Genomic DNA, 22,609 nt, shown 5'->3' on the forward strand with positions numbered 1-22,609 from the left:
GTTTCTAATTTAGAGACTGTGAAAGGCCTCACTGAGGACGTGACATACCTTCCTCTGCATTTCTACACTTGGTCTAGCCTATATTTTATTTGTATTACTGTCAAAGTGTCCAAAACTGTCTCCTGCCTCCAGTCTCCTACTTTCAACTCATCCATTACCTGAGTGCTATGAGAGTGACTTGTTAAATACTTAAAAAAACTTTTATTTTACTTTTCATTTCCAAGAAAGTGTTATCAGAGTATAACTGATTTTTAATGTATCAGCTTCAGGTGTACAGCAATTTGAATCAGGTATACATATATTTACATCAACTTTTTTTTTTCTGTTTCAACTTTTCTTTTTTTACATTATTTATTTTTATTTATTTTTTAAAATTTATTATTATTTTGTTTACTTTACAATGTTGTATTGGTTTTGCCACACATCAACATGAATCTGCCACGGGTGTACACGTGTTCCCAATCCCGAACCCCCCCCCCCTTCCACCTCCGCCGCCCCCCCCCCCCCCCCCCCACCACATCACCCCTCCGGGTCATCCTAGTGCCCCAGCCCTAAGCATCCTGCACCCTGCATCGAACATAGACTGGCGAATCATTTCTTATATGATATTATACATGTTTCAATGCCGTTCTCCCAAATCATCCCATTCTCTCCCTCTCCCACAGAGTCCAAAAGGCTGTTCTATACATCTGTGTCCCTTTGGCTGTCTCACATACAGGGTTATCATTACCATCTTTCTAAATTCCATATATATGCATTAGTATACTGTATTGGTGTTTTTTTTTTTTTTTTTTCTGGCTTACTTCAGTCTGTATAATCGGCTCCAGTTTCATCCACCTCACTAGAACTGATTCAAATGTATTCTTTCTAATGGCTGAGTAATACTCCATTGTGTATATGTACCACAGCTTTCTTATCCATTCATCTGCTGATGGACATCTAGGTTGCTTCCATGTCCTGGCTATTATAAACAGTGCTACAATAAACATTGGGGTACACGTGTCTCTTTCAATTCTGGTTTCCTCGGTGTGTATGCCCAGCAGTGGGATTGTGGGGTCATAAGGCAGTTCAATTTCCAGTTTTTTAAGGACTCTCCACACTGTTATCCATAGTGGCTGTACTAGTTTGCATTCCCACCAACAGTGTAAAAGGGTTCCCTTTTCTCCACACCCTCTCCAGCATTTATTGCTTGTAGACTTTTGGATCACAGCCATTCTGACTGGCGTGAAATGGTACCTCATTGTGGTTTTGATTTGATAATGAGTGATGTTGAGCATCTTTTCCTGTCTTTGTTAGCCATTTGTATGTCTTCTTTGGAGAAATGTCTATTTAGTTCTTTGGCCCATTTTTTGATTGGGTTATTTATTTTTCTGGAATTGAGCTGCAGGAGTTGCTTGTATATTTTTGAGATTAGTTGTTTGTCAGTTGCTTCATTTGCTATTATTTTCTCCCATTCCGAAGGCTATCTTTCACCTTGCTTATAGTTTCCTTTGTGGTGCACAAGCTTTTAATTTTAATTAGGTCCCATTAGTTTATTTTTGCTTTTATTTCCAGTATTCTGGGAGGTGGGTCATAGAGGATCCTGCTGTGATTTATGTCAGAGAGTGTTTTGCCCATGTTCTCCTCTAGGAGTTTTATAGTTTCTGGTCTTATGTTTAGATCTTTATTTTTGTGTATGGTGTTAGAAAGTGATCTAGTTTTATTCTTTTACAAGTGGTTGACCAGTTTTCCCAGCACCACTTGTTAAAGAGATTGTCTTTAATCCATTGTATATTCTTGCCTCCTTTGTCAAAGATAAGTTGTCCATAGGTATGTGGATTTATCTCTGGGCTTTCTATTTTGTTCCATTAATCTATATTTCTGTCTTTGTGCCAGTACCATACTGTCTTGATGACTGTGGCTTTGTAGTAGAGCCTGAAGTCAGGCAGGTTGATTCCTCCAGTTCCATTCTTCTTTCTCAAGATTGCTTTGGCTATTCGAGGTTTTTTGTATTTCCTTACAAATCTTGAAATTATTTGTTCTAGTTCGGTGAAAAATACTGTTAATAGCTTGATAGGGATTGCATTGAATCTATAGATTGCTTTGGATAGTATACTCATTTTCACTATATTGATTCTTCCAATCCATGAACATGGTATATTTCTCCATCTATTAGTGTCCTCTTTGATTTCTTTCACCAGTATTTTATAGTTTTCTATATATAGGTCTTTAGTTTCTTTAGGTAGATATATTCCTAAGTATTTTATTCTTTTTGTTGCAATGGTGAATGGAATTGTTGCCTTAATTTCTTTTTCTATTTTATCATTATTAGTGTATAGGAATGCAAGGGATTTCTGTGTGTTGATTTTATATCCTGCAACTTTACTATATTCATTGATTAGCTCTAGTAGTTTTCTGGTAGAGTCTTTCGGGTTTTCTATGTAGAGGATCATGTCATCTGCAAACAGTGAGAGTTTTATTTCTTCTTTTCCATTTTGGATTCCTTTTATTTCTTTTTCTGCTCTAATTCCTGTGGCCAAAACTTCCAGAACTATGTTGAATAGTAGTGGTGAAAGTGGGCACCCTTGTCTTGTTCCTGACTTTAGGGGAAATGCTTTCAATTTTTCACCATTGAGGATGTTTGCTGTGGCTTTGTCATATATAGCTTTTATTATGTTGAGGTATGGTCCTTCTATTCCTGCTTTCTGGAGGGTTTTTATCATAAATGGATGTTGAATTTTGTCAAAAACTTTCTCTGCATCTATTGAGATCATCATATAGCTTTTATTTTTCAATTTGTTAATGTGGTGTATTACATTGATTGATTTGAGGATATTGAAGAATCCTTGCATCCCTGGGATAAAGCTCACTTGCTCATGGTGTATGACCTTTTTAATGTGTTGTTGGATTCTGATTGCTAGAATTTTGTTAAGAATTTTTGCATCTATGTTCATCAGTGATATTGGCCTGTAGTTTTCTTTTTCTGTAGTATCTTTGTCAGGTTTTGGTATTAGGGTGATGGTGGCCTCATACAATGAGTTTGGAAGTTTACCTTCCTCTGCAATTTTCTGGAAGAGTTCGAGTAGGATAGGTGTTAGCTCTTATCTAAATTTTTGGTAGAATTCAGCTGTGAAGCCGTCTGGACTTGGGCTTTTGTTTGCTGGAAGATTTCTGATTACAGTTTCAATTTCCGTGCTTGTGATGGGTCTGTTAAGATTTTCTATTTCTTTCTGGTTCAGTTTTGGAAAGTTGTACTTTTCTAAGAATTTGTCCATTTCTTCCACATTGTCCATTTTATTGGCATATAATTGCTGAAAAAATATGGAACGCTTCCCGAATTTGCATGTCATCCTTGCACAGGAGTCATGCTAATCTTTTCTGTATCATTCCAATTTTAGTATATGTACTGCCGAGGTGAGCACCATCAACCGTTTTTTAAGGTTATTTTCCCATAAAAGTCGTTACAGAATATTCAGTAGAGTTCCCTGTGGTATATAGTAGGTTAGTTATTCATTTTATATATAGTATTATATACATTTGAATCTCCCACATCCTAATTTATCCCTTTCCCTGTTGTTAATCATAAGTTTGTTTTCTAGGTCTGTGAGACTGACTATACTGGTGGTTTAGTCACTAAGTCGTCAAGTCACGAAGTCTGACTTTTGTGACCTCATGGACTACAGCTTGCCAGGCTCCTCTGTCCATGAGGTTCTTCAGGAAAGAATACTGGAGTGAGTTGCCATTTCCTTCTCTAGGGGATCTTCCCAACCCAGGGATCGAACCCAGGTCTCCTGTATTGAAGGCAGATTCTTTACAGACTGAGCTATGAGGGAAGCCTTGTGAGTCTATTACTGTTTTGTAAATAATTTCAATTGTGTCATTTTCTCAGATTCCTTATAAGTGATATCATATGATATCTGTCATTTCTGTCTCACTTATTTCACTCAATATGACAAAACCAAATGTAGAACTACCATATGATCCAGCAGTCCCACTCCTGGGCATATATCCAGAAAAAGGCATAGTCCAAAAAAATACATGCACCCTGATGTTCACTGCAGCACTCTTTACAATAGCCAAGACATGGAAGCAACTTAAACATCTACTGACAGAGGAATAAATAAAAAGAAGAGGTAGTATATATACACAATGGAATATTATTAAGTCATGAAAAGAATGAAATAATGACATTTGTTGTAACATGGATGAAAAAGAATGATTTTTAAAATTGCTGATCAGTTAACCTTTTACCTATGTTGGTATTAGAATAATTTTCTGAAACTGGATCTAATTATATTAGTATCCAATCCAAGGTCCTTCAAAAACTTTAGAAAAGTATCAGCTAAAAATACAAGGGCCTGTAAGATGTGAACTTCCTTAGTCTCAAGCTCCTTCCTGCCTGGAAGTCTTTGCTCTGTTCTACTGAATAACGATTTTGCTAAATTTTACCTTTGCCTGCAAAGTCTTCCACACTCCTTTCCTAGTTTGACCCCTAATCAACTTTCAAGTCAACACAAATGTAACCTCCTTTCTACCAGCGGTGCCTGGTATAGTTACATCTTTCTTATGAGCTTCTGCCATTCTCAGAGGATGCTGCCAGCACAGTCCCAATCAACAATTCATTGTATATGTTTCATCCATTAGAGTAAGAACAGAACAGTTTCATTTTCGTGTCCCTATTTCTAATGCTGTGCACAGTGTCTGCCATGCAGAAGAGACACAGTGTTGAATGAATGACTTCATGAAATGATGAATGATGATAAGCATCTGATTTTATTTTCAGCTGTGCAAGCATCATGCTTAATCTTACATTTATGGCACTTAACATAAAATAGATACTTGAAGACTATATTCTGAGTGAAAAATCACAAGAATACTGTATGGATGTGTGCTATAATGGTAATGTAAAGACAAGCCTAACAAAAATAAAAAATAACTAATTGTGAACTCAGAGATGAAAAAGTAGAAACTAGAAAGCATCCATTCACTTTGTATTTACCAACTTATGCTTTCTTTATTCCTTTGTATAACTCCGTGTTACTCCTTCTGGGTTCCTGAATCTTGTATTCTAACACCTGGACGAATTCCATTTGAAATATGAGAATATGAGAAAGTCCATCTCTTCTTACAATAACACATGGCTTAAAAAGAAGATATAATATTTTCATTATTGTTGTCCTTATGTAGCTGACAAGAAAACCGTTTTTTGCTAGACAAATTGTATTTTTGTTTATTTCCATAAATTGAGCCTACTTAAAATGAAGACTGTCTGTCTAATCTCATTTCCACTGGTAAATGACTTAATGCTCAAAGAGTCAGTTCCTCTTTTCTGTTTATTGCTACTAGAGGATTTAGTCATTTCACATTATGTAAGACCACGGCAATCCTTATTTCCTGTTTTCCAGATATCTTAAGGTTTCTGCCAAGCTTCTCATCCCTCTGGTTTTAATTAGTTTGTATACGTCTTTATTTCCGGATGTCCACTTTTTAATTTTAGTCAATTTTTCTATTTCCTGTTAATCTAACATTTGGTAGACAATGTAAAATTTATAATACATGAAATAGTGCTCACAATTCAATTACTATATAGACTCATTCTATTCTCAAATCCCTGCTTCAGAGTGACAGACACTATCTTACTCCAAACTCCAGGTTTTAGAAACTTAAACACTGGCAATGCTGAAGTTTAAGCAATTCTCTCTGTAACATTTGTTGAATATATTAGTATACTAAAATGCTCAAATTAAGATGTGGCAGTAGTTTCTAGGTGTTAATTCTTAGATTTGTGAATATATGCAAGCACTGACTTAATTTCTACCATTTTTGTACATTTGAATTGAGCTGTACATTAAAATAACCTTCTATCCAATCTATCTTATACAGAAACTAAATGAAATTGTCTGATAAATTTGTAATTACAGCTCATTTGTCAGGTCAAATCCAGTACTTTGGGCTTGAAAAAGATAGGAGGGTGAATGAAAGGAATAGCTTCTTCGTAAAAATTGTATAGACTACTAATTTTTACAGAATCTTGTAACATGATGTTACACAGAATAAAGTAGAACAAGAACTCTTTTCATAAGTATGGAAGTCCATAAATCACTCCAAACAATCTTAGAGGTTAATATATATTATAGGCTAAATTATGTAAGAAATTATATATCTAAAATATATACAAAGAATTCTCAAACACATCTGTGAGGCCACACAATTACCAGTAAACAGTATTGGGTAACTTTTTAAGCTGCCTTTTTTTTGGTTAAAGTTTTTCTTTATTTTGTAATTGTCTACTTAATCAGAGTTTTATTTTCCTCTCTTGATTTTAACCAGGAAGTTTTCTTTACAGTTAATCTTAATTAACTTTATAGCTTAATTTTTTAATATTTGAGCCCTAATGAAATGGTCAGATAACTACTAAGGAGGCTGAAATTTATTTAATGTAAGTTCACTTTTGTTGGCTGCTAAGTAAAAAGGATGTCAATTTATAAAGTTAAAATTCAATTTTAGCAAAGACAACTTAGTTTTGACTTGTCTTGCAAAATATAGGACATACAAATTTAGTATTCTCATTGAAAATATCTGAGAACTATTTATGGATGATATCATATACATCTTTATAAATTATTAGAGAAGTAGGCATTCCAAATGAGACAAATAATTATCTTACCTATGCAATCAGAGGTGACTCAATAAATAATATGTTAAATGACATTTATAGAAGCTTAGAAGGAAGATAGCTTTGCTGCTGGCTCAGTGGTAAAGAACTTGCCTGCCAATGCAGGAGACCCAGGTTTGATCTGTGGGTCAGGAAGATGCCCTGGAGAAGGAAATGGCTAACCAGTCTAGTATTCTTGTCTGAGAAATCCTATGGAAAGAGGAGTCTGGCAGGCTATAGTCTATGAGGTCACAAGACAGTCAGACATGACTGAGTGACTAAGCATGCATGCATGATTTCCATTTTGGAGCTGGGTTATGATGCCATTTGTAATATATCAAAGAAATCTGTGAAATGGTAAACAGAAGCTAATGATCTTTTCAGTGGAATAGTTCATAAGGTAGCATCATCTCTCTGTGTCAAAATATGATTGAGAGATGTTTTTCTCTCTTTGGAAAAGAAGGACAAAGAACATGCTACCAATCAATGTATTGAGAATATTTTGACATATGTGATTATGTAAGCTGTTTCCTAAGGGAAAATGATAGTACATGTTCTAGAGCCTAGAATCTAGGTGGTCAGGTGAGAGAGGAGGACTGGGACATTCATGTCATGTTGAGTGATTAAAGAGCTGAAGATAGAAGTGGTGGAGGTGGAGGTGGTTCAGTTCAGTTTGGTTCAGTGGCTCATTTGTGTCCAACTCTTTGCGAGGCCATGAAATGCAGCATGCCAGGCCTCCCTGTTCATCACCAACTCCTAGAGTCCACCAAAACCCATGTCCACTGAGTTGGTGATGCCATCCAACCATCTCATCCTCTGTCATCTCCTTCTCCTCCTGCCCTCAATCTTTCCCAGCATCAGGGTCATTTTGAATGAGTCAGCTCTTTCCATCAGGTGGCCAAATTATTGGAGTTTCAGCTTCAACATCAGTTCTTCCAACGAACACCCAGGACTGGTCTCCTTTAGGATGGACAGGTTGGATCTCCTTGTAGTCCAAGGGACTCTCAAAAGTCTTCTCCAACACCATAGTTCAAACCATCAATACTTCAGCACTCAGCTTTCTTCACAGTCCAACTCTCACATCCATACATGACTACTGGAAAAACCATAGCCTTGACTAGATGGACCTTTGTTGACAAAGTAATGTCTCTGCTTTTTAATATGCTGTCTAGGTTGGTCACAACTTTCCTCCAAGGAGCGAGCGTCTTTTAATTTCATGACTGCAGTCACCACCTGCAGTGATTTTGTAGCTCCCCAAAATAAAATCAGCCACTGTTTCCACTGTTTCCCCATCTATTTCCCATGAAGTGATGGGACCAGAGGCCATGATCTTAGTTTTCTGAATGTTGAGCTTTAAGCCAAATTTTTCACTGTCTTCTTTCACTTTCATCAAGAGGCTCTTTAGTCCTTCTTCACTTTCTGCCATAAGGATGGTGTCATCTGCATATCTGAGGTTATTGATATTTCTCCCGGCAATCTTGATTCCAGCTTGTGCTTCTTCCAGTCCAGCATTTCTCATGTTGTACTATGCATATAAGTTAAATAAGTGGGGTGACAATACACAGCCTTGATGTACTCCTTTTCCTACTTGGAACCAGTCTGTTGTTCCATGTCCAGTTCTAACTGTTGCTTCCTGACCTGGATATAGGTTTCTCAAGAGGCAGGTCAGATGGTCTGGTATTCCCATCTCTTTCAAATTTTCCTCAGTTTATTGTGATCCACACAGTGAAAGGCTTTGGCATAGTCAATAAAGCAGATTCAGATGTTTTTCTGGAACTCTCTTGCTTTTTTGATGATCCAGCGGATGTTGGCAATTTGATCTCTAGTTTCTCTGCCTTTTGTAAAACCAGCTTGAACATCTGAAAGTTCATGGTTCATGTATTGCTGAAGCCTGGCTTGGAGAATTTTGAGCATTACTTTACTAGTATGTGAGATGAGTGCAATTGTGCAGTAGTTTGAGCATTCTTTGGCATTGCCTTTCTTTGGGATTGGAATGAAAACTGACTGTTTCCAGTCCTGTGGCCACTGCTGAGTTTTCCAAATCTGCTGACATATTGAGTGCAGCACTTTCACAACATTATCTTTCAGAATTTGAAATAGGTCAAGTGGAATTCCATCACCTCCACTAGTTTTGTTCCTAGTGATGCTTCCTAAGGCCCACTTGACTTTGTCTTCCAGGATGTCTGGCTCTAGGAGAGTGCGAGTGATCACACCATTGTGATTATCTGGATTGTGAAGATCTTTTTTGTACAGTTCTGTGTTCTTGCCATCTCTTCTTAATATCTTCTGCTTCTGTTAGGTCCATACTACTTCTGTCCTTTATTGAGCCCATCTTTTCACAAAATATTCCCTTAGTATCTCTAATTTTCTTGAAGTGATCTGTACTCTTTCCCATTCTATTGTTTTCCTGTATTTCTTTGCATTGAATCGCTAAGGAAGGCTTTCTTATCTCTCCTTGCTATTCTTTGGAACTCTGCATTCAAATGGGTACATCTTTCCTTTCCTCCTTTGTTTTTTGCCTCTCTTCTTTATACAGCTATTTGTAAGGCCTCCTCAGGCAGCCATTTTGCTTTTTTACATTTCTTTTTCTTGAGGATGGTCTTGATTCCTGTGTCCTGTACAATGTCATGAATGCCCGTCCCTTGTTCATCAGGCACTCTGTCTATCAGATCTAGTCCCTTAAATCTGTTTCTCATTTCCACTGTATAATCATAAGGGATTTGATCTAGGTCATACCTGAATGGTCTAGTGGTTTTCCCCACTTTCTTCAATTTAAGTCTGAATTTGGCAATCAAGAGTTCATGATCTGAGCCACAGTCAGCTCCTGGTCTTGTTTTGGCTGACTATATAGAGCTTCTCCATCTTTGGCTGCAAAGAATATAATCAATCTGGTTTTGGTGTTGACCACCTGATGATGTCCATGTATAGAGTTCTCTTGTGTTGCTGGAAGAGGGTGTTTGCTATGACCAGTGCGTTCTGTTGGTAGAACTCTATTAGCCTTTGCCCTGCTTCATTCTATACTCCAAGGCCAAATTTGCCTGTTACTCCAGGTATTTCTTGACTTCCTCCATCTGCATTCCAGACCCCTGATATGAAAAGGACATCTATTTGGGGTGTTAGTTCTAGAAGGTCTTTTAGATCTTCATAGATCCGTTCAACTTCACCTTCTTCAGCATTATGGGTCGGGGCATAGACTTGGATTACCATGATATTGAATGGTTTGCCTTGGAAATGAACAGAGATCATTCTGTTTTTGAGATTGCATCCAAGTACTGCATTTTGGACTCTTTTGTTGACTATGATGGCTACTCCATTTCATCTAAGGGATTCTTGCCCACAGTAGTAGATATAGTGGTCATCTGAGTTAAATTCACCCATTCCAGACCATCTTAGTTCACGGATTCCTAGAATGTCAATATTCACTCTTGCCATCTCCTGTTTGACCACTACCAATTTGCCTTGATTCATGAACCTAACATTCAGGTACCTATGCAATATTGCTCTTTACAGCATCGAACCTTGCTTCTATCACCAGTCCCATCCACAACTGGGTGTTGTTTTTTCCTTGCCTCCATCCCTTCATTCTTTCTGGAGTTATTTCTCCACTGATCTCCAGTGGTATACTGGGAATCTACCGACCTGGGGAGTTCATCTTTCAGTGTCCTATCTTTTTGCCTTTTCATACTGTTCATGGGGTTCTCAAGGCAAGAATACTGAAGTGGTTTGCTATTTCCTTCTCCAGTGGGTGGTGAAGATGGCAAATGATGATATGGCATTTCAAGTTACCATTTAATTAAACTTATTTATTCCATACAATATTTTTGATTCAATGTCTTTCAGTTCTGTCGCTCAGTCATGTTCGACTCTTTGCGACCCCATGAATCACAGCACGCCAGGCCTCCCTGTCCATCACCATCTCCCAGAGTTCACTCAAACTCACGTCCATCGAGTCGGTGATGCCATCCAGCCATCTCATCCTCTGTCGTCACCTTTTCCTCCTGCCCCCAATCCCTCCCAGCATCAGAGTCTTTGCCAATGAGTCAACTCTTCGCATGAAATGGCCAAAGTACTGGAGCTTCAGCTTTAGCATCATTCCCTCCAAACAACACCCAGGACTGATCTCTTTTAGAATTGACTGGTTGGATCTCCTCGCAGTCCAAGGGACTCTCAAGAGTCTTCTCCAACACCACAGTTCAAAAGCATCAATTCTTTGCCGCTCAGCTTTCTTCACAGTCCAACTCTCACATCCATACATGACCACTGGAAAAACCATAGCCTTGACTAGATGGACCTTTGTTGACAAAGTAATGTCTCTGCTTTTCAGTATGCTATCTAGGTTGGTCATAACTTTCCTTTCAAGGAGTAAGTGTCTTTCAATTTCATGGATGCAGTCACCATCTGCAGTGATTTTGGAGCCCCCAGAAATAAAGTCTGACACTGTTTCCACTGTTTCCCCATCTATTTCCCATGAAGTGATGGGACCAGATGCCATGATCTTTGTTTTCTGAATGTTGAGCTTTAAGCCAACTTTTTCACTCTCCTCTTTCACTTTCATCAAGAGGCTTTTTAGCTCCTCTTCACTTTCTGCCATAAGGGTGGTGTCATCTGCATATCTGAGGTGATTGATATTTCTTCTGGCAATCTTGATTCCAGCTTGTGCTTCTTCCAGCCCAGCATTTCTCATGATGTATTCTGCATATAAGTTAAATAAGCAGGGTGACAATATACAGTCTTGACGTACTCCTTTTCCTATTTGGAACCAGTCTGTTGTTCCATGTCCAGTTCTAACTGTTGCTTCCTGACCTGCATATAGGTTTCTCAAAAGGCAGGTCAGGTGGTCTGGTATTATATCCATAGAACAACCCTACAGAGTACATATTATCTCATTTCCCAGATGAGAAAATTATGACTGCTAGTGCTTAACTATCACATTATGGTGACATGTGTTTAATGGTGGCCTTGGGATCTTTATGTCAAAGGTCACTCTCTCAACCACGACACCAACGTGTTCATCATTCCAGAGTGGGTGGAATTCTGCAGGACTACACTTTAAAGGTTGTAGTTCTGTGAAATTCCAAGCAAATTTCATTCTAACCTTTTGCTTTGACAGATGTGCAGCTTTAAAAAGATGAGATATAGTTAAATTTCACCTCTGTGAGCTGCTGTTGGTTAAATGAGAGGTTGTGGCCCTTTTAGAGTTCTTCCAGAGTTCATATTCAGAAGTAATTTCTACCCCATCATAAATAAACTAACCTCCTTAACAATCCTGCTGGTTACGTGGTGAAGTGGAAAGGTTAGAGAGTTGTTCAGGTTTGGAGTATTACTTCTTCGTGCACTGTACATAATAAATCTAATTTATGGAAGGCAGACTTGGCAGCAGAAAATGCAGTGGTATATTTCTGTTGGCTGAACCACCATTTTTTTGTCAGAAAAGCAATTCTGAGATGTTTATTTTCTTGCACATTTATAAGGCTGTTTGGAAAACCCACCACTCAAAGGTTGACCTTGCTGTTATTTAAATATTTCTGAGGCTCTAAATTTATAACCTCCATGACAATACTGGGCTTATGGTTTGAATGAAAATTAAGGTTTCTTAATTCCTTAAATAAAAATGAACTTACCTATTTTAAATGATGGTAACTTGTATTGGTATGAAAAGAACTCACTTTTTACCTTATCTGGTAGTGTTCTGATGGACTCATGACAAATCAGACCTTAAATATTTCTTGGTGAGAGTAAGTATAGCACAGTATAGTCAAAAGCAGCCCTCTAGAGTCAGACAGACGTAAGATGAAATATAACCTAATTTCTTTCTAGCTCTGACTTTTGGCAAGTCATATAAACTGTTTTGTCTATCTCCTGATTTATATTGTATTGGCCAAAAAGTTTGTTCTGGTTGGTAGGGAAAAACACTAACAAACCTTTTGGTCAACCCAATAAATGTATAATGTTTCCCAGAACTCTTACAGACTTCCTGAGGGGCAAAATTCGTTTGTGCTCTTTCTATGGAACAGCTTCAACAGCAACACTCTAGCCACACAGAGGAGAAGCTCCAAACCTGAGCTTAATAATGATTGACCTTTCAGAACTGTTTTATAGATTAAAATAAATTTTGTGAATAAAGTATCTAGCACAAGATGTGGCCAAAAAATACATTCAGTGATTATTAAGGCTTTTTTTTTTTTTTTTTTGGCCTGTGGTTAACTCAAGATATGTTTTAAATATTTTATTTCAAATCTTTTCTCTTTTGTAACAGGAAGCAATGAGAAATTACCTACCACATAGGGAAAAAAAAAAAAATCACCAACAAAATTAATGAAAAAAAAAAAAAAAAAGGCACAAAGAATTTACAGCTCAACGCATGAGCCTAAGATGAACTGAAACCCAAGTATGGAAAGAGAGGCAGGATCACCATTTCAACTGGTAACAAATTATTAATAACAATCATTATAACATGGGAGAGGTGAAGGGGAGATATTAAAATACTGACATCTCTGGATTCTGTATTTCATGCATCTTAGCAGGATAACTTCTACGTAAAAAACAAATTACACACTTGAACTACAGAATTAGAGTTTAGCAGTCATGGTGGTAAATAGTTTTGTCTGAAACACTAAAATTACTAGCGTATCTTATGTTTAAGAGACTTGTCTGCTCATGTAGTTATTCTTTCAAAAGATATTTATTACTCTGTGCAAGGGTAATAGGGTATTATTTATTTTTATATTCTTCCATAAATTTTAACACAGAACCTTAAGAACTCCAAGTAATCAATGAAGAAGAAAAATAGCAGAAAATGCAGAAGGAAGGACATTGTTAATCTTAGATAAATGTAGATTTAATACCAAATAAAAAGATTATAAAGTTTCACAACACTTGAATCATTTATGTTTGGGTGAAAAGATTGGGTTTTTACTTGGGAGTTTAGTGAAATGTTTTAAGCTAATAAAATATTCTGTTTAATATTCTGCGATAGTTTTAAAATGCCTCAGACATCATTCTAGAACTTTGGCTGTAAAGTTTTTTCCTCCCAGATCATATTTTTGTTCAAAATGAAAATTAATATTAACCTAAAAAATACTTAAGAAGTTAAAGAAGATTATCATAGGCTTGATTTCATTACTTTCTGGGTTTCTTGTTTTTAAAAGCATCTCTGTTCTCCTTCTTTATTATAACTTCTGTTGAAAATCCTGATAGAACAAAAAGTTATTCAGACTTTGTTAACAGTAGCAGCTCTACAATTTGGTAAATATTGTCACCATGTATAATCAGTAATAAGATATATATTTTTTAAAGTGCAGCCTCTGTTACAACAATTAGCATTTCTTCAAAATATGCTTTCCTGAATAATCACTGGGACTCCAGTTATCTGCAAATTAAAGCAAGGCCTCATCACAGCCAAACTGTGAACTAGGTTAAATGAAAGTTCTGTGTGCTTTGATTTTGCACTGCACACCTCATGCATTCATTCACTGACTCAACATTTCTTGAACAACTTCTGAGTGGCAATCACTGCGGAGGATTCAAACAAGACATAGTTCCTGAATATGAGAAGTTTTAGTCTGGCAGGAAATTCTGCATAGCTTTCTATGATAAATGCATGATGGATGAAAATGTATTATGGGAGCACAGATAATGCTTAAATAAGAGTTGGTGCTCAATATCTCAACTGTGTTGAAGAAGGCTTTAACAATATAAAAGAGAAAAAAAGGTATTTAAATTACAGGCAGAGAAAACACGCTTGTAAAAGCACAGAAGAGTGGAATAACATGATGCCATCCAAGGTACTGGAAAAGTGATCTGTTTTGGAAAGAGAAGGAAGATGTTAGGAGAGAGCTAAAAGTCAGAAAATAACAGGCCTTGTAGCCTCTTTCTTAATCAAGTGACACGATCAAGTTCAGGTTTTAGTATCATCATTCTGTGATGAGTGCAGAAGTAGACCTAAAGGGCTAACCAGAGTCAAGTGTGCAGAGGTACATGTCGTACACTGCACACCCCCAGGGGGTGCTGCTCATGCAGACTGCACTATGAGTGGCTCTCCTTGAAGTTCTGTAAACTATTATCTTCATGCCAGAAGAGAAACAGGTATCAGTCCTCAGTTCATTTCGAAACCAGTGTCAATCCTCAGTGTCATTTACCTGTCTTTCAACTCAAGTATCATTGTTTCTTTGCCCTTACATAATCTCATCAAATATTCCTCTCACTATACTTCATTCATACAAATGACCAAAATCAATTTAAAAAAAAGGTAAGCTTCCATAATCTGTAGATGAACAGGCAAGCAACAGCAAAAAAATTAGCTCTAATTCTCAAATTTCAGGTAGGCATGAAACAAAAAGGTTATTTTAGGCACTGAAATCCTCTCACCATTCATTTTAACTCCTTTAAGTCAACAGTATAGAAATAGGGGCACTCTTCATCACACATGGGAAATTTCCTAAAAGGAAGACTTCCTAGATGCATCTAAAATTTGTCTAACAGAATCTCTCATAAACTCCTCACGTTATGCTGAATGCATATTGCTAATCCTTGGGACAAAATGCTTTAAAATTGCTCCCCCAAGTGGAAGTGACCATTCTACTCTATTCTATACAGTCCAGATCTGAGCTTAAAACTGAGGGCATGCCTAGATTTGGAAATTTCCACCAAATGAAGAGCATAATTATAGGATTATTTTCTGAGGCACACTAATTTAGAAGACTGAGATTTTAGTATCTTGGACTATTCATCACTACTGAAACAAACAAAAACACCATATGAAGTTAGTCCATCTACTGTAATAGAAACTATTCTCTGTGTAACAATCTCTGAACCAAACTTACATTCAGGAAAATCATTACCTTATTTCTAAATCAATTTGAATTGCCTGAAAAGTATTTCTTGTATTCAATAAAAACCTTGCCTCACTTGTGCTCTATTTATCCAAATAGTATCATTTAAATTTTTATTTTTTATTCTATTTTTAACTTTTAATTTTGTATTGGGGTATAGCATATTAATAATGTTGTGATAGTTTCAGGTTAAGTAAATAGTGAAGGAACTCAGTCATACATATACTTGTATCCATTAATACATTATCATGTAAGAAATGAATCGCCAGTCTAGGTTTGATACAGGATACAGGATGCTTGGGGCTGGTGCACTGGGATGACCCAGATAGATGATATGGGTAGAGAGGTGGGAGGGGGGTTCAGGATTGGGAATTCATGTACACCCGTGGCGATTCATGTCAATGTATGGCAAAACCAATACAGTGTTGTAAAGTAAAATTAATTAATTAATTAATTAATTAATTTTAAAAAAAGAAAGAAAAAGAAAATACAATTCCTTCTAGATCCAACACTTTTGCTGATTTGAGAAAACACATCTTTTCTCCCATATGGTTTCTAGATATTCTGAACTTCATTCCATGTGAGTGCCTCAGTTTTCAACAGCCCTATTGAAATTTGACATTCAGAACTGAATGTAACACTGCAGGTGTCATCTGGCCAGTACAGATTTTATTGAACTAATCCTTCTGCTCTGTCTGCCAAAACTACCATCAGTAATGAAGCCCAAGGTTACAATTGCTGTTAGAAAAGCCTTATGAAATTGGGCTTGAAGTCAACCCAAATCTTTAAGCCTTTTGCTTCATTTGTTTATACACAAATATGCAGGCACTTTCCATACTGGAATTTTATTAAAATTTATGGGTAAAATGTTTTGGAGCTTAATAAGAATATATTCTATACCCTCATCAAGTTATTCATACATTAGCTACATATCCCATTTTTTAATGCCAAAATGTAAATGTATCCTTTGGTCTATATTAATCATTGAAAAAAATCTGACAATCGAGTGTTGCTTTAGGATGTTTTACAATACTTATTTTAATTTTTGACTCTACTGTGATCAAATGTAGAAAAGATGAATACACTAAATTGACCAAAAAGTTCATTTGGGTGTAAGACAGAAAAACTCAGTACAATCTGTTACCCTAACTCCATATAAATGATTAAATAAGCTTTAAAATAAAATTGTATAGGGTCATCTCACTGCACCAGCCCCAAGCATCCAGTATCATGCATTGAAGCTGGACTGGCGACTCATTTCATATATTATATCATACATGTTTCCCAGAGGGATGGTAGGGGAGGGAAGAGGGAGAGGGGTTCAGGATGGAGAACACTTGTATACCTGTGGTAGATACATGTTGATGTATGGCAAACCAATACAATATTGTAAAGTAATTAGCCTCCAATTAAAATAAATAAATTTATATTTTAAAAAACTGTATAGGATATATTCATCTTTTAAGCTGCTAAAATAACCATTAAATATTAATGGAAATGTATTGAAAGTAACACTTTTAGAATACATTGTGTCAACAGATAATAACATCAGTTTCCAATTTTATAGTTTTTGTACAGGAGGTTAATTTTAAGAAGTTAAACTGGTGACCCAATACAGTGATAATTTTAAGAAACTTAAGTCTGGTCAAGAAAGTGAATCTATCTGGAATAGAATATTTAATATTAATAAAATTTCTTATATTCTTTTCTTAATATCTCCAAATATATAATTATTTTATTTTTAATACAGGGAATGCCTATGACTATACTTAGGTATTTATTAATATGTTAACATATTTTTAGATACATATTTATTTAAATAAGGTAGTAAAAAAAAAAGTAGTGTTAGTTTCTCAGTCATGTCTGACTCTTTCCAGCCCCATGAAATTCTCTAGGCAAGAATACTAGAGTGGGTAGCCATTCCATTCTCCAGGGGATTTTCCCAACCCAGGGATCAAATCTAGGTCTCCCACATTGCAGGCAGATTTCTTTACTGTCTGAGCCACCAGGAAGTCCAATACAGTGGTCAGATACTAGCAAATGATATTAAAATAGATAATACTTGATTACATTTTTATCAATATACTCTGAAAACTAAAATGCATCTTGTCTTCCTGAAAAACTAATCTTGCCATATTTCTTCCCATAGTCTTTAACTCTTTCTCATACCCTAATTCTTTCCATATTCTGTAAATTCCCACACAAATACTATGAAATAAATTTGTCTAAATATAAATCTAGTAATGAGAAAAAGTATATAAATGATGAAAAGGTATAATAAGAATATTTCTAAGAAATCATCTATCAATTAAATATTTAGAATCGTGTCTGTCTGTGTATACATACATAGTGTTCAAAGTCAGGGTGTCTCCTCCCTCCTCTCCCCCTTCTCCATTTTTTTTCATAACATGGACTTTTTAAATGCAATAGTGATCTTGTCTCAGGGAGCACAGAGATCTGAAATTTATATAAGGCCTTTAATAGAAACTTATGACACATGATCTGACCAGGCTTTTCACTATTTTTTTGCCATTTTTTTGGCTTAAATCCAGTGGAACAAACTGAACTTGGCATTGCTATTTCTGTTCGAAAAGAATAAAAATATATAATTTTACTATTTCTTATGTTTTGGTTTTGGCACTGTGGCTTTTGTTTATGGAAAAAGACAGGGGAGGAAAATGCATTATTTTAACTTCACATGATAAATATTCATACCAAACTGAAATTTCCTTAAAAAGTATTTGTGCTTTTTTTTTCATTTCTTATTATTACAATACAGACTGTTACTAATCCAAAGCAGGATTGAAAAAAGAAATAATAATATCTTCTTTAGATAACATTATAGATTTAAATGCATGGGAATATGGTTTCTGTACATTGTTCACTGTACTTTGCTGCATGCTTGAAATATTTTATAATATAAAAGAAAGGCTTCAACTATTTGATATTTTGTAGAAGGAAATGGCAATCCACTTTGATATTTAATGCAACACAGCATCTCACATGTTTTAGTTATGCACATAATTAAATGATACACTGTTCATTCTGGGAAAATGGTTCACTTCCTATATTGCATCTACCAATCAAAATTTTCATGATCATCAACATAAAATGGTAAAAAGAATTTCTGTTAAGCACTGGGAAGTCAGAAGTATTACTTATATTCCCATTTTTCCTTCTTAGTATTTGGCAGAAGTTCACTCTAGATAAAAATAGTTATTGTTTTAAAGCAGCTAATAATATCCATAAAGCACTTATCAAGAAGAAAACAAAATTGTCCTAGGATTAGATTTCATAAGCATACTTGGTACATTGGAATATTTTTATAAAAAGTCATATAAAGGCCTAAAAATGTAATAAACATGCATCATACTGTCACATTTTTTAAGAACCAGAGAACTGTCAAACTCCCAAATCATGATCAAAATCAAAGGACCTTTATGTATGTTTCTAACCTTCTCAACATGGTTGCAAAGTCACGTTCTTATCTTGCTTTATGAAATGGTCTTTTCTCTATTTACTAATCCTGGTTCCCTTGGGTCTCTTTGTATCATATTTGATATACAACTTCTTTCCATTTCTCTGTGCGTACAATCCTTTGGAAATGAGAGCTTTTACATCTGTTTGCACTTCTTTATCTTTCTGACTGATCACATTGGTTTACTTTAGAAATTTCTACTCCATCTGTTGGTCTCAGCCACAATTGCCTTCTCTTTATTTTTTCCATCCCCTACTTTTTTTCTAACTGCTTTTTAAAGTATGTATCACAGACACAGTATAAACAGCTTTCTGTAGTCTTACAGTTAAAACGACTTGAAAAGAAAAGAACATCATTATAGAACTCTAAAATGGAAACAGTTGTAGAAATCCAAGTGTGAATTGTCACCAGAAGTATTTAACCATCAGGCCACAGAATTCAGCAAACAAACTATTTTGATTCAAATCTGATAACCTGCAGATTTCCAATAAGAATAAACTTGAACTTGTAGCACTCAGAGTTTTCCAGGAATTGGTCATTGCACAAAGCAGTACCACAAAAGCAAAAACAAAACAAAACAAAAATCAAAACAAAAAACAAACAAAAATACCCACAATGATCTGGAAAGTCAAACATGACAAAAAACTTCATGTTTGTGACTTTTGAGATAACTGCAGTTCATGAACATCTCTCATGTTATTTCAAGACTTTGCTTTGTAACTATTAATACCAGTTCCTTGGATTTACTTCATTTTGTCTAATGGGTGCATTTTATACAAAGTACAACAATCATTTAAGGCTAATGAGGAAAGTCATGTAATCTGCATTCTCCAGTATAAAATTCTGTAAAAAAACAAACAAACAAACAAGTTTTTTTGATGACATTATAGACATTATAAATTCAGATGAGGAATGTTATTGAATAACCATTTAGTTTGTTCTTAGAATGAAAGCAAGGAAAAATTCCTATGCCATGACTAAGACTGTTATGTATAGAAATACACATTTTTACAAACAACTTGGATATGTGCTACTCCTAAGAAATGAAGTGAAGACATTCATTTTCTTCAAGTTTCTATAAATTGCACCAAGAAGATACTGTAAAATCTGAACCTTTTCCTTTTTATTTGTATACTAAATACTAGACGTGCATATTCACCTTAAAAGACCCACTATTTCCCACAACTATTTCCTATTTGGGTTGCCTTAATTCACCCTTCCTAGTTAACTGACCTTCCAACTGTCATTTGACCTTCCTCACCTCACTCAGCTTTACTTCCTGTTCTGCCTGGCTTGCTCTAGGCAATATATACCAGTCTTAGGTTTCTGTCTCCTATGAAAAATCTAACGATATTCAGTCTTTTTTCACTGGTTTTATGTAAAAAGTAGAACAAAAATTTAAAAGTCTTCCCCTTAAACGTTCCTTTTAGAGTATGTTTTCATAATCAGTAAAGAACAAGATCTTAGTCTATGTCAGAGGTTGCATCAAATCCCCCATCATGAAATAAAATGATTTCCCTTTTTGAGGTACTACAATTCAAAGATAAAACGGACAGTTTTCAAATCTCCATATCTTTCTTCCAGGAGTATAGCAAATGGAAGGCAAAACTTGAGAGATCCAAGATTAGTTTCCAAAATGTCTATATTTAGTTTGGATGAACTCACATGCAAAAATGCATGCATTAATTAATGAATTTTCTAAATGTTTACACCAAGATATCTAAAAAATTCACTATATAACAACAACTGAAAACACTGTGGCTTACAGCGTTAGGTACTATTTAATCTCTTTCAAAGTTTGCTTTCATAATTCAGTAAATTTGTCTGTTGATTAAGCTGTTCACAGCGCCAGCAGATAAACAGCTCTCATCTACAGTTGCTTACTTCATTTGTTTTGTTTCGTATAATGTACCAGAAGTTTCTGATTTGGCGAAAACAAGCATAAGGCAGTGCAAGTGACGTGTGAATGATGTTCACAGTCCTCAAGATAAGAGGGTCATTCGATAAGCATTAAACAACATGTCCACTGATCTACAAACATGGGAGGAAAAAGCATAAATGCCAGTGGCAATTTTCCCTTTTATTTCTTTTGACTTGTTTGATTCCTGTTCATTGAGGTCCATTGAGAGAGACCAGTGCTTTAATAAAGAGTGACCTATTCAAGGTCATCCATCTGTTGAGCAGAAACACATGCTCTGCACAACCCACTGCCTAGACAGTCATGCCCTCCCAGGCTGCTCCGCTGACACTTGAATGCTTAAGTGGAAAGAAGGCATTTTTCCTCCTAATTTTCTAGGACATGATTCTGCTGAGTAATACCTCACTATGAAATGATTATGATCTTTAAAATTAATGTTTAGTAGACTTAAATATGGAACCTGGGAAGTTTAGGGTTAGTAGATGTAAGCTTTTATATACAGAATGGATAAACAACAAAATGCTACTGTAGCACAGAGAACTATATTTAATATCCTATGATAAATCATAATGGAAGAGAACATAACAAAGATGTGTATATATATATGTATGTATAACTGAATCACTTTGCCATATAGTAGTAATTAACACAACACTGTAAATCAACTCCAATTAAAGAAAAAGAAGCTGGAAAGCTTGAAAGCATATATAATTAAGAAGCATCTTCTCATTTTTCTATAAGACATGTTGAAACTAATCAGTAAATATCTATTTACTAATATTCTCTTCCATATACATGGCAAAGAGATTATGTCATTATCTCAACAGTTCTGAATCAGAAGTAATTTTGCCTCCCAAGAACACCTGATAATGCCTGGAAGCATTTTTCCTTGTATCAGTTGGAGGGTAGGGGGTTTGCCACTGCTGGATTTGGTTGTTAAAGAGAAACAACACTTTCCCTTCTCTAAACAAAAATGGCTCTACATCCTTTTGACACCGAGGATATTGTGGACATTTCCAAAAATACCCTAAGCAGGACAGATTTTCTAAGACTGTCTTATAAAGTTTCTCAATGCAACTTAAAGACATAACACTAAATAACTAGATAAAAGCAATTTCACAGAATGAGGGTTGAGGTAAAACTATCCAACAGTGTAAATCTTATTCTTGAGTAAAATTTTTTAAATTAATTTAGTTTAATTGGAGGCTGCTGCTGCTGCTAAGTCACTTCAGTTGTGTCCGACTCTGTGCGGCCCCATAGACAGCAGCCCACCAGGCTCCCCCATCCCTGGGATTTTCCAGGCAAGAACACTGGAGTAGGTTGCCATTTCCTTCTGCAATGCATGAAAATGAAAAGTGAAAGTCAAGTCGCTCAGTCCTGTCTGACTCTTAGCTAATTACTTTATAATATTGTGGGGGTTTTTGCCATACATTGACATGAATTCAGCCACGGGTGCACGTGTGTCTCCCCATCCTGAACCCCCATCCACCTTCCTCCCCATCCCATCCATCTGGGTTGTCCCAGAGCACCAGCTTTGAGTGACCTGCTTCATTCATCGAACTTGGATTGGTCATCTATTTTATATATGGTAATATACATGCTTCAGTGCTATTCTCTCAAATCGTCCCACCCTTGTCTTCTTCCACATAGTCCAGACAAAAGTCTGTTCTTTATATCTGGGTCTCTTTCACCGTCTTGCATATACGGTCATCACTCCCGTCTTTCTAAATCCCGTATATATGCGTTAA

The 22,609-nt window shown here is 35.9% G+C and overlaps 1 protein-coding gene and 1 non-coding gene across 2 annotated transcripts in view; both read right to left on the minus strand.

The window, feature by feature from the left end:
- The window catches only part of PDE3A (phosphodiesterase 3A), a 360,678-nt gene that overhangs the window by 107,822 nt on the left and 230,247 nt on the right, over positions 1-22,609 (minus strand). The gene's annotated exons all lie outside the window — the stretch shown is intronic.
- LOC128049081 (U6 spliceosomal RNA) lies at positions 3,295-3,401 on the minus strand. The gene has a single exon (XR_008199453.1). It is a non-coding gene; the product is annotated as a U6 spliceosomal RNA (small nuclear RNA).

The sequence above is a fragment of the Budorcas taxicolor genome, chromosome 5, assembly GCF_023091745.1.
Source record: "Budorcas taxicolor isolate Tak-1 chromosome 5, Takin1.1, whole genome shotgun sequence".
Classification (NCBI taxonomy): Eukaryota; Metazoa; Chordata; class Mammalia; order Artiodactyla; family Bovidae; genus Budorcas; species Budorcas taxicolor.